The sequence below is a fragment of the Otolemur garnettii genome, unplaced genomic scaffold, assembly GCF_000181295.1.
Source record: "Otolemur garnettii isolate 467f Iridium unplaced genomic scaffold, OtoGar3 scaffold00160, whole genome shotgun sequence".
In the NCBI taxonomy this organism is placed as follows: Eukaryota; Metazoa; Chordata; class Mammalia; order Primates; family Galagidae; genus Otolemur; species Otolemur garnettii.
Window position 1 is genome coordinate 2,515,809 of NW_003852555.1, and position 13,336 is coordinate 2,529,144.

Below are 13,336 nucleotides of genomic sequence, written 5' to 3' on the forward strand. Positions count from 1 at the left end.
AAGTGGGGCAAGTTAAATATCTGTTATCTACCAATCCTCCATTTTAGCTCTGGGCCTTGTTTTATGTTTTTGAATATATAGATTCTGCATTTGTGTATGGCTCGCTGATAATAATACAGCACCATACGGTGATTTTTAACTTTTCTTCTTTTAGAAAGAGTGATTTCTCAAAGGACCAGGTCACTCTTGGGTACTTCCTGTGTCCCTGTGGTGTCATCTACATTGCAGCCTTTGGGAGCCCATGGATACCCCATGTGTTATATTAGTTTGGAAAAATCAATGGTTAGCTCTTAAAACAACAGGACTTCAAAGGACTTTGAAAACGAGACCCAGCGAGATGGAAGAAGGGTGGGAGCTCCTTCAATGCATTCTCTTGCTAAAAGCAAATCACAGGGCACACAGTATAGATTTAGTATAACTAAAACCGAAGCTTAGCCTTCCTATTACTCAAATAATCGAATCTAACCCTGGCTTCAACATCCAACCCCAAACCTTAACCCTCTTTGATAAACTCCCTCTGGCCTAAGAGGAAGGCTTATGTCCAACTCCACCCACATTTAATCTGAGCTATTTGGATAAATTAAAGCATTTCCTTCCATTCCAACTTCTCCACACTCAATTTACACCCCACCTCCATCTCCTTTTTCCAAATTTCTTCCAAGAGACTTTTGAATAAATCGCTGTTGTTGTGCTTGCTTTTCCTGTGTTTGTTTTGTTTGACAAAGGGGCCAATCAAAGGCGTCAGAGGACTACCAACTAATGGGTGACTAAAACTAAGATAATTAATGACCAGCTTTGAATGTCAAAGCTATTTTTTTCACAAAATTGGGAAGTTCAACTGCATTTATAGAAATGAAAATTGTATCTTAATCTCTTCTCAAGGTAGCTGGAAATGTATTTGTCTCCACACTAATATTCATATGCATATGCACAGACTTCATTATACCAACATGCTATGTGATCTTTGTAATTTTATATTTTAGCTTGTTTCTGCTCAGAGATGAGTAGAGAGAAGGGGATATCTGGAAAAGAGTATTTGGAATGGAGAGATGAGAATAGCTTAATAGTTAAAAGAGTGTCATCTCACCTCCAATTACCACCCCCCCTCTTGGGACCTCATGATCAACACCACCACCCCCATTACCCCCACCCCACCACCCCCACCCCTGCCACATTGCTTACCAGGTATTCAGAGGGTCCCTAAGAGAGACTTTTCCTTCGTTCTGATTAAGGGCAGAAAATCTCAATACTGAGGAAGCCACAGGCATCAAGCACAGGAAAACATAGCGGTCTTTCTTTAAAGCTTTCCCCCCCTGATTTGGGGTATATAATTAAGGCTCAAACTTCATTTTTTGAGTTTTTGTTTATTTGGAAAAGAGTCTATAACTGAGCCTAGCTTTTCTAAATCTATGCCAACATTGGCACTTGAGATTACTCAAAACCAAAGGAAAAAGTGGAAAACAAAGTAATAAAAACTAAAATTTATCAAAAAGAGACCTAATTTATAGGAAAGGGAACTTAATTTACACATAATGAGAAACTTACTGGCTATCCAAGTAGATTATGGGAAAAATTATCAACTCTCTGGAGTTACTTACAGAACAAGCCTGCCCCAAGGCAGTGGGCTGGTGTCCTGCCCTGGCTTCCAGGGAATGTAGAATAAGTGCTTTAGTAAACACACATGCAAATACTAGAAGGTCTTGATTTTTTTAACCTATAGGTAATAGCCTAACTTCCAACTTGTTAAAGTCTCCTGGAAAAAAAAGTCTCTGCCTTTCACACCTGCAGACTGACTCGAATTCAAGTTTCGGTAGAGTTCTTTTAACAGGATTCATTTCTTGATAATCGTCACCAAAAAGAGATGAGCAATATTCTTCACCCAACTTTTGATGTTTTGCACTATCCTGAAATATCCCTGAACCAAGACAAAGTGCAAAAAAAACTGGTCTAGGTTCAGTGACTTTAGCTCAAGTAGCTAAGGCGCCAGCCACATACACCAGAGCTGGCAGATTTGAATCCAGCCTGGGCCTGCCAAAAACAATGACAACTACAACCAAAAAATAGCCGGGCATTGTGGCTGTCACCTGTAATCCCAGCTACTTGGGAGCCTGAGGCAAGAGACTCACTTAAGCCAGGAGTTAGAAGTTGCTGTGAGCTGTGATGCCACAGCCTCTATCCAGGGCAACAGTTTGAGGCTCTGTCTCAAAAAACAAAAACAAAACAAAAGCTGGTCTACAGTGAAGAGGACCCTGCACACAAACACAGATTTAGAGAAGAAAGACACCAGTGGTGTTCCCCTGGCCGTGAAAGATTCTCCGAACATTTCCAATATACATTTTGTGAATATGTATGCTTATATGCATGGTGCAACATTGCTATGTTAACTTTTCGGGTCATTTCTACACCGTATTAACTCACCTTCATTTTAAATTCCTTCGATTTTGACAAAGAGACCCTACATTGAAGGGAGTAATAATGACAGCCTTGACAGGTTTTTATTACACAGATTATCTTAAGTTGAAATGATATAAAGCAAATATTACATGAATTGATTTAGGACCGCGATGAATCTTAATAGTCAAGAAATATCAAGTTGAAGAACTTTATAAACCCCTATGTTTATGTAATTCCCCATTCTCTGTCTTTGTCCTTGACCTTCAAAGAAAAAGCAAATTGGAATCTTTAATGCCTTGCAGTTCTAGAGAACCTAGCAAAATATAGCAAAACAGCACATTCTTTTAAAGGGAAACGTTTGTATACTGCTCTCATTGAAAGAATTGCAATGTAGGTCAGTGTTAAGTGTCTGAAATCGTACCTCCACTTGGCTGGGGCCCTTGCAGTGTGGTGCGCGCTGCTCTGTCTGAATGGTGCCCAAGCAAGGTCTACAGATCAGTTAGCAAAGGAAGGCAATTTACATCGCATGTAATGAAACCATTTCTGAAAAAGAATTTTTCTTTTATGCCAGTTGAAACCGGGTGCATAAAAAAGATCAAAAACACAAGCTACATTTTTAAAAAACTACTTATTGGAGATTGCTGTTGCTGGTTTTATTACAATATGTATTTTACAGATTTAGGTAATAGCCCTGATTTTTTAAATCGACCTCTGTTTAGACACGTTTCACTTTGGGCTGTTTCTTGTCTGCAAAATTACAGTCATTTGCACGTTATTACAGTGAGTAGGAGACAGATTGTATTTAGCATTGGGTGGGGGAAGGGTTATTATGGGAAGTGATCTGCTAAGGTCAGCACATAATTTCAGCCTGAAGAAAATTGCTTCTGAATGGCTGGTTTGTTAGCTAGCCAAGGAATGGTCACTGGGAGAGACTGCAAAATGCTTCTGCTTAATCTACATTATAGAGTTATTCTCATTTCCACCAAAATGGCCTGTGGAAACAATGTTTGTGAACCTACATTTAAAAACTTGTAGGTAAAATGTTGTCACTGCTCTGTCTGAATCCAAATACAACAAAATAGAGTACTACCAATCAGGGGAAGGTCAACAGGCAGCAGGGTACAGCCATTAGCTCCATTCCATCCTTCTTACTGCATCTTTCTCTGCTTCCTCTTGTCATGTTTAAAACTTCCAGGACTTAATGACAGTGGATTTTTATGTATGGGTAAAAATTCATGAGAGCAATACCCAAAGCTCTGATCAGTGTATCACTAACTTTCACACATAGGTGACCGCGGGAGATAAAAATGCTCAAAATAACTTTTTTTTTTTTTTTTTTTTTGGAGAACGGTAGAGTTCTCTTAATTGTACAAGTATTAAATACACATGGTGTCCCCAAAGTCGCCCCTAGAGTCACCATATATAGGGAAAATGGGGAAATGTAGCTAAGTGTACATTTATTTACAAACTAGTCATTATAAAATCTTATGAAGAGGTGGCCAACAAGCAATGAGTATTTTGTAAAATTTTGTAATCAACAGTGTTGTACGTAAAGGTACATTTAGCTACAATTTCCCATTTTCTCTATGTATGATGACTCTGGGGCAGCTTTTGGGACATCCTGTATTTTTGGCCCTAGAATTTAAGATTTTTTTCACACTCAACGAATTATATTTATCTGTACACGTTTTGTGAAGAAGCTGAATAAAGCAATGATGTTTATCAGAAACAGTAACCTTTGTCTAATTCGTAATTTCAATCCAGTCTTTATGCATCTCCTAGGAAATCAACATATTTGGTTAGATGAAATCAGACTAAAGTTTATTTTAAAGAAGAATAAAAGAGTTCCATTATACTCTGTTCTTTGGCTGTTGACTAGCACTTTTGTTGTGAACAACTGTGCCTCTTTTGTTTTCCAAACAAGCTTTCCTAAAGGATGAATCACACAATCATTTGGAGAATACGCAATAAACAACAGAAAGCCAGAAAGTTGTTTTGCTGTTTTCCTCAGCAGAGCATTTCCTCCCCAGGCTCAGAGCTGAGCGGAGCCTCCAGTCCACCAGCCAATCATCATTATGGAAATGTGGTTCTCAGCACCCTGATTGGCTGACTCCTGGGCCAGGATGTTAAAGTTTCTACAGCTGAACAGGCTCACTGCATGTCAGACTGTTCTGGGGTCCCTCTTCTTTGAAGAATATTTTAATCGTCTTCCTCCCCATTCCGTCTGTCTCTCTTTTATTTTTTTCTTCTTGTCTTCTCTCTCTCTTTTTCTGTTTAAAATTCTTAAAATCATCCAGGGAAACACCTTGTATTAAAAATTAAAAAAAAAAAACACTTTTAAAATGTCATAAGCATACTGGTAATCTAAGAATAGAATGTAATCTACAGCCACATTTCTTCTAAGTATATTTTAATATTTTCTGTTTATTTGGGTGTTCATGGTATGTCTTTGGATTTTAAAGGAATCCCAGGTGAGTTACATGAACAAATTGTTCTAACATGTGCTTTGATTTTTACAATTCTAAACATCATCTAGTCTGACAACAATTTTCTTCTCTGAGATTTTTTTAAAATTTAAAACATTAAATTAAGGAGCCTTTAAAAAATGTTGAAAATAAATCTTGCCGGACAATTTTTAATTTAATTTTATTTTTTGAGACATAGTCTCACTGTGTTGCCCTCGGTAGAGTGCTAGGTCGTCACAGCTCACAGCAACCTCAAACTCTTGGGCTTAAGTGATGATTCTCTTGCCTCAGCCTCCCAAGTAGCTGGGACTACAGGGGCCTATCACAATGCCTGGCTATTTTTTTTGTTGTTGCAGTTGTCATTGCTGTTTAGCTGGCCCAGGCTGGGTTTGAACCTACCAGCTCCAGCGTATGTGGCCAGTGCCATAACCACTGAGCTATGGGCACCGCCATTGCCAGACCATTTTTAAGGGCAAAGGAAACAATGTAATTTCCCTCACAATTAAAATATCACATTTTACCTGTAATTTTTTTAAGTCTTAAAAATGTATATCCTTATAGTGTTTAAAGGGTGTACCCCTGTTTTAGACTTAAAATGGGTTTGTTAATTCAAGTGAATAACAATAGGAAATATATGTGTGATTACCATGTTACAGAAACTCTTCTTTTTTCTTTTTTAGAGCAAAGGAAAACCATTGAGATGTTTTTATTGTTTTTATTTATTTTTTCCTGTTTGGGATTCATTGAGGCTACAAAGAATTAGGTAACACTGGCTGCATTTGTTAGATTAATTCCTCATATATATTAATTTATTTAATCTTCATAGCAATTCAGTGCAGTACATACTATTATCATCAGATGGGGAAACTGAGAGAGAAAGAATAATTAATTTATCCAAGTTTTGCACCCCAATCTTGGTATAGCCAAGATTCAATGTAGGAAGACTGTACGCTTTTGACTGCCATCAAAAAACAACACTTCAGACAATAGCGCTATACCTTTAATTGAGCATAGGAACATTTTTGTTGAGCAAGTGACTGATGATCTCTTTTCCTGAAACAATGCATTTTAATTGCTTTTCTACCAAAGAAAAGCAATGTGGTGATTTTTTCCAGAGATCAATACTATGCCAAGCAGAAGGCATGGAGCATTTGATTAAATATGCAAATTATGTAAGAAAATGTGTTCCTTTTGATCCTAAGACTCAAGATTAAAAAAGAAAATAGTTTCTTGTTATCACTTAGTTGAAAATTTTTAAACATTTAAAAACTATTACCATAATGCATAATGGATGACAAGGTAAGGTTAAAAATGCCATAACCCTGGCCATTATTGAGACTGGATGTACATGGAGATCATAATACTATTCTTTATGTAACATACACAAATATGTTTTAGAAATTCTATATTATACCTGTTGTTCCAGCTACTTAGGAGGCAAGGGCAAGAGAATCACTTAAGCCCAAGAGTTTGAGGTTGCTGTGAGCTGTGACACCATGGCACTCTACCAAGGGCAACATAGTGAGATGCTGTCTCAAAAATAAATAAATAAATAAATAAAATAATAATAATAAAATAGACTCGACGCCTGTGGCTCAAGTGGCTAAGGCGCCAGCCACATACACCTAAGGTGGCGGGTTTGAATTCAGCCCAGCCCGCCAAACAACAATGATGGCTGCAACCAAAAAACTAGCCGAGCATTGTGGCGGGCACCTGTGGTCCCAGCTACTTGGGAGGCTGAGGCAAAAGACTAGCTTGATCCCAGGAGTTGGAGGTTGCTGTGAGCTGTGATGCCATAGCACTCTACCCAGGGGGACAGCTTGAGGGTCTGTCTCAAAAATAATAATAGTAATAATAAAATAAAATAAAATTTAAAAATTGGCAGGAAGGAGAAAGTTACCAGGTCTTGAGGAAGGAAGGACATATTCAGAAAAACAATTTATCCCTTGCCTTTAGCACCTTCTTGGCATTAGCTCAATAGGGTAAAATAGTTTCTAACAACATTATTGTAAATGCAAACAAGCTGGAGATTACCTCTGCATCCTACCCGCCCCCCCCCCTTTTTTTGAGACAGAATCTCTTTTTGTTGCCCTTGGTAGAGTACTGTTGTAGTTCACAGCAACCTCAAACTCTTGGGTTCAAGCGATCCTCTTGACTCGGCCTCCCAAATAGCTGGGACTACAGGCACCTGCCGCAACACCTATTTTTAGAGACTGGGTCTAGCTCTTACTCAGACTGGTCTGGAACTTCAGAGCTCAGGAGATCCACCCAACTCAGACCCACAGGGTGCTAGGATTACAGGAGTCAGCCACAAAACAAAAACTTGTGTAAAGAAAGCCAGGCGCCTATCCTTCTTTACACAAGTTTTTGTTTGTTTTGTATCATATTTACTTGCAAGGTCATATATGGTGAAAATCTATAATCCTTACATATTCAACATGTATCCAGGAGACTCAATTGAACACTTTATAACTTCCTCTTGTCAACTGCATTTCAATCAAGAAGTTAAGAAAATGATAAAGTAATATATACATTCAATAGAAATTAAGGAATACAGACTCAATATACTCATAACAGTCTCATTATGTATTTGGAAGAAAGAAAAAATATTTAGTAATTTTGGTTTTTTTCAGTACATGTTTTCCATTTTATTCAAAGTAATAGAGTCATAGAAACCACCCAGACATGATCCAGACACAGAAATTCATTAAATAAAATAGCCAAATACAGTAAAAGACACCATATAATATAAGCAACATTGAAGAGAATTAAACTAAATGAAGAGAAAAAAATGTCTAATCTTTTCACAAAGAGAGCTGTGACACTGACATTATAAAGAGCATTGAAGATGATAAAATCATGGTAACAGTTACTATTCTTAACAAATAGGATATAATTTTGTGAAATAATGAGATTATAACACAAGGAGTCACTGATAAAACTGTTATAGCAGAAAATGGATAAATCATTAAATATAATGAGATTTAACTATCTCTGTGAGAGAAATGATATGTAATTAGAAAAAGGAACAGAATATAAAAAGAAAGCAATGTTTCTACCCATGATTCCACATTAGTAAAAGTCTAGTGATAAAGAAGAAAGGGTTCTCTGAGTCTATTAATAAATTATAGACCCAGTTTTCATTAATTATAATAACAATAGCTCTCCCAAATTCAAGCTCATGTCCTATCAAGCTTTCATTTCATTAAAAAAAACACCTGTCTAACATTTACTCTGTACAAGGCCCTAAGTTAAGCATTTTATAAATCCTAACTCATTTCCTGTGATTAAGTTTGAAATACTCATTCATTTAGTAATCGTAATATCAACCTCTCTCGTGTTATAGTAATACGAACCTCTATTGTGTACTAGATTTAATAGTAAACTCTGTTTGTTATGTACGGTTCACAAAAGATATGAAAACAAACAAGACATCATTTCTGCCCTCAAGATGCTTCAAGTTTCCTAGGGGCAATCAGACACTTGCCAAAATCTGAGAGGAATGTGATTTAGAATAATAAGTACAAAGAGCAATACTTCGGGGAAGAGGAAACGCTGAATTTATCTAAGGAATCAGTATAGGCTCTAGGAAAGAAGTGGGTTAAATTGTTGTGCCACATTAGAATGGAGATGGAAGAAAGGCCTTGCCAAACAAAGGAAACATATGCATAGAGATGTAGGGAGAAAAAGAACGAACGGCAGTGTTGTCCAGCGTGGCTAGATTCTAGGGGTCCTGAAGGAGGAATGGTGGTCAGGCAGGAGGCTCAAGTCTTATTGTAAATAGGCCATAACCAACCGGCATAAAGGAATCATGGAAACTGACAACAAACCATGTTCTTCTGCTCACTAAGCTGAGTGTCCTGGCTCTGTGCTGTGTCAGCCTGAGAAAGGGCAGCCTTTCATAACGTATCCACCCAAAGTGTGCTCTCAGCCACGCTGGATCACGCACCTGCCTCTATCCCCTTCAAAGAGGAGTTTGAGTTTATCATAGCACAATGGCCCACCACTAGTGGGGACTATGGAAAACTCTTGAAGCTCTCTGATCGTTTATAATCCTTTATTGGCATACATTAAAAAATGAAAGATAGTCGGAAAAGGTCCAGGAAGTAGTAATAAATTATATCACACTTGTCTGGCCAAGTTCTTCGAAAATGTAATGCTCATTTAAATTACATTAAATTAGGCTGGGTGTGGTAGCTCATGCCTGTAATCTGAGCACGCTGGGAGACCGAGGCAGGCGGATTATTTAAGCTTAGGAGTTCGAGACCAGCCTGAGCAAGAGTGAGACCTTGTCACTACTAAAAATGAAAAATTGAGGCAAGAGGATCACTTGAGCCCAAGAGTTTGAGGTTGCTGTGAGCTACAATGCCACAGCACTCTACTGGGGGAAAAAGTGAGACTTTTGTCTCAAAAAAAATTACATTAAATTAGTGAACTTATACTGAACTTCTTTATGCATCAGTAGTAGAGAGAATGGATTCCCTCCAAATGTAGGGGACAGGAACGATTAGTGAGTGGCTCAGGGCATAATAAGATATATTCAAGCCAACAAGTGTATTCAGTGGACAAAAGATAACAATAAACATGTAATAAGCCAACTCTGAATTTAGAAACTTTCAAATTAGAAAGGGCAAGTCTTACAAGAATATCCTACAGCCAAATTAAATAAACTAACTCAAGCAGGGAGAGATCTTTATGAATGAAAACCTGTTGAAAGACACGTCTTTATGAATGAAAACATGTTGATGGAAGCCAAAGTGAACTTCAACAAACAGAACATAGGGTCAAAAATGGGATCCCTGGGGAACAACAGCATCTAAGTATGGGGCAGAAAATAAAAGGGCTTGAGTGAGTTAACAGAGAGATTTTTAAAAACTAGAGAAGGGATAACACTATAGCGATCAACAATTCCAAAGTCACCCAGCAAGTCACGTACGTTTAAAATGGAGAAGTCTCTGTTGGTTCTTATTTTGGGGAAGTCATTAGTGATTTTAGAAGGAGCAATGGAAGTAGAAGTAGCAACAACCCATTGACTGCAATAAATTTAGAATTGAAACAGAGGAGCAAACAGATCAAATGAAGTCTACTCTTTTTAGGAGCTGATTATTGAAAGGGGAGAAAAAGGGATCACTTGAAGAGAAAGAGTGTGGGAGGAGGTTTTGGTGGTGGTGGCTGTTTATATTTTTCTGGTATGAAACAGCCTTCCACGTGCCTACGTTTTGACAGAACGAGTCAACAGAGAGAGTAGTTGAAATATTAGAGGTGAATTGATAAATAAAGATCCTTGCTGAGAGAAGGGGGGAAGGGAACGAGAATGGTGCATCCACAGAGGAACCATTCAAACTTCAAAATGTGCTTCTAATATAGGAAGCCCCAAACGGAAAGAACTGCACGCGTAGAGAGTGGCTTTTCCGCAGACTGATCGCCCTTGTGCCGCAGGAGCAGAGGAAGGTCAGCGGAACGCAGGACGGAATGCAGGACAGACCCAGCCGACAGCAGAAATGAAATCGCTGATAAGAACAGAGACTGAGAAGCTTCAAATCTTTTATTCACACACCTAAAGCGGAGGATAGGTAAAGAGGAAAGAGACTTACCTTGGTATATTAGAACAGATTTATCTTGTCAAAGTACTAAAAAATTAATGAGTGTATTGTACTAAATTAGTCCCTCTCCATTACTTAACAGGGTGTAGACTTGACAAAGATAAGAAGGAGGTTTAAGGCTTTTCTTTACTTCCAACTTGACATCCACTAGGTCATATTTGCCCAAGGTAAATGTCCTCTCTATTTACTCAGATAGCCGTATGTAAACGACAAAGCCGAATGTCTGTCATTGATCTACACACGTGACGCTTGCCTCCCTGCAAAGGAGAGCTGCTCACGTTAAAATCTCACTAGTTGGTTTCCGCAGGCTGCTTTATCCAATTGCTTATATTCATTTATTGAGTACGATGTTCTAAGCATTGGGCTAGGCTGGATGATACAAAGAACTTTATTGATTAATTCTTGGAAAGTACCCATTTTTTATAGTTTATTTTAAAAAATTTTAAGTTATGAATGAATGTAATTCTACAAAGTTGTTAACCTTTACACTCCAGAGAAACTAGAAACTAATTAGCGAACTCCTGGCATCCCTTACCTGGGGCACAGGTCAATATCAGAGAACAGAGCCCGGGATGTCAGGCCCTGCACCTGGGTTGCCAAAACCTCAGGGAATCCCAACTTACAAGCAAAACATCCCAGATGAAGAGAGTTTCAGGAAGAAAACAAAACTAAAATAACCTGCAACCTCGGCAGCAATCTCAGATTTATTTCAACTCAATAAAACAAAAAGTTCAAAAGCTCATTTCCTAGGGTAACAAATCTGGTTTTGCTGCTCACTTAGTCAAACTACATAGTAGAGATGATTTAGGAGATATTCAAGAAATATTTTCCAAAATACTCAAAGATTGTTCAAACGGAACAATTTTAATTTGGAGTGGTGTATCGTTCTCAAGAGGAATCAGAGTTCTGGAAAAGATTCATAGAAGTCAAGAAAAGTTATAGCTCTGGAAAAATTTTATACAAAGGAAAAAATGTAAAGACTAGATATACACTAATGTCTGATAACAGCATTACAACTATGAAATAAATTAACAGTAGGAAAACAGGCGACCTAGCATTTTGCATACCTTAAATACTTAGTATGTCTATTTTTCCATTTGAACATTAGGCATATAATTTCTAGTCTTGTAAACCAGCTCTATTGAGGTATTTATATACCATAAGATTTACTCATTTTAAGTATAGAACTAAATGAGTTTTAAAAGCCAGGCACAGTGGCTCACACTTGTAATCTTAGCGCTCTGGGAGGCTGAGGTGGGTGGATTGCCTGGAGTTCACGGGTTCCAGATCAGCCTAAGCAAAGTCAAGACCCTGTCTTTAAAAATAACCAGGTGTTGTAGTGGGCACCTGTAGTCCCAGGTACTTCGGAGGCTAAGCCAAGAAACTTGCTTGAGCCCAGGAGTTTGAGTTTGCTGTGAGCTATGATGCCACCACACTCCACCAACAGCGACAAAGTAAAACTCTGTCTAAAAAAAAAAAAAGTAAATGAGTTTTAGTATATTCACAAGAGTTTTGCAACCATTGCCACAATCTAATTTTAGAATATACCCATCACTCTAAAAAGAAACTACCCATCTATTCACAGTTAATGAACAGAGTTTTAAATAATAATTTTGGATTGGAAGCCACATTTACTGATTTGGTACTCTAAAAAGTGGTATTCACATAAAAGTTATAATTGAAAAATAGTGAATTTGATTATGTCATAGTGTATGACCATTACTATCTAAAATGTTCCCCTTTTGAAAGCATCTGGGTAATCCTTTATGGAACTTGACAGGAGGGCACCAGAGAGCCGTGGCAGGAGGAAAGAGTTTTACATCCTGGTTTCAGCACGTTTGTTTGCAGGTTCCTACAGCACAGATCTCTTCCCCAGCGCCAGGCTCCTACAGCAGGGGGGCTTCTCCAGAACTAAGCTCCTGGAGCAACCCACTGCCTCTGCAGTTTATGGTGACCAACAGGGCCCAGCGGCCCACAGCTTCTCTTGGCATCCCCTCAGCTAGCATGGTAGATAAATGTGTCTTTTGCGCGTAGCTTGCCTTAATACTTTAAGGCTCAGATTTCCTGAGTGGGGATTTCTTGCAGATTCTCCTGGCATGGCTCCATATTGATTTCTTTGCCATCCACTGAGCCAGGCAATATGCTCTCCAGAATCCTCTTGTCTCAGCAGGGAATATATCCAGAGAGAGAAATATTCCTTGGGGGCTTTATCTTAGCATTAGAGATAGTGCCTATAGTCTATTGTATTCCTGATGTTTTATTATGTACTATGTATGCTATTTTTGTATTCTCTGAAGTTCTTTCCACTTCTTACTAGCCATTCCCTCATGACTATAATCCTCTCTTATAATTCTTTGTTAATATTTTCCTTTTCAAGTTACTGTTTGGTTTCTTTCTCCTGACTAGGTCCAGACAGACTGATGTAAAAATAATACAATGAGCCGGAAAAATATTCTTTCAAAAAATGTTTTTATATTTATTTTCCTATCAAAAGATGGCTTACTTTAGAACCTACTTACTATAGATGGATAAATGTATCTACTACATAGAAAGCTATGGCTTAATTTAGAAAGGGAATCTACACTAATTTTGAAAGAAGAGAAAATCAAAAGCCTGGATCATGGTAGAGCACAACACTAGACCAGACTGATATGATCTGAGAATCTTGATCATTCCAGCCACTGTTCCAGGTATCTATAGCTACATATAGCAAGCAATCCTCAAACTTAGTTGTCGTGACCCTTCGGGCTCCTGTGGCCCTGGTCTCGGTTAGCGCAGGAAGGAAACAGGAGAGAAGCGGATTAGAAGTACAAGCTTGCAGAAGGCAGGCTAGCCCTTACTTTCCGGGTAGCCCCGAGCAACCTCCGCACCAGC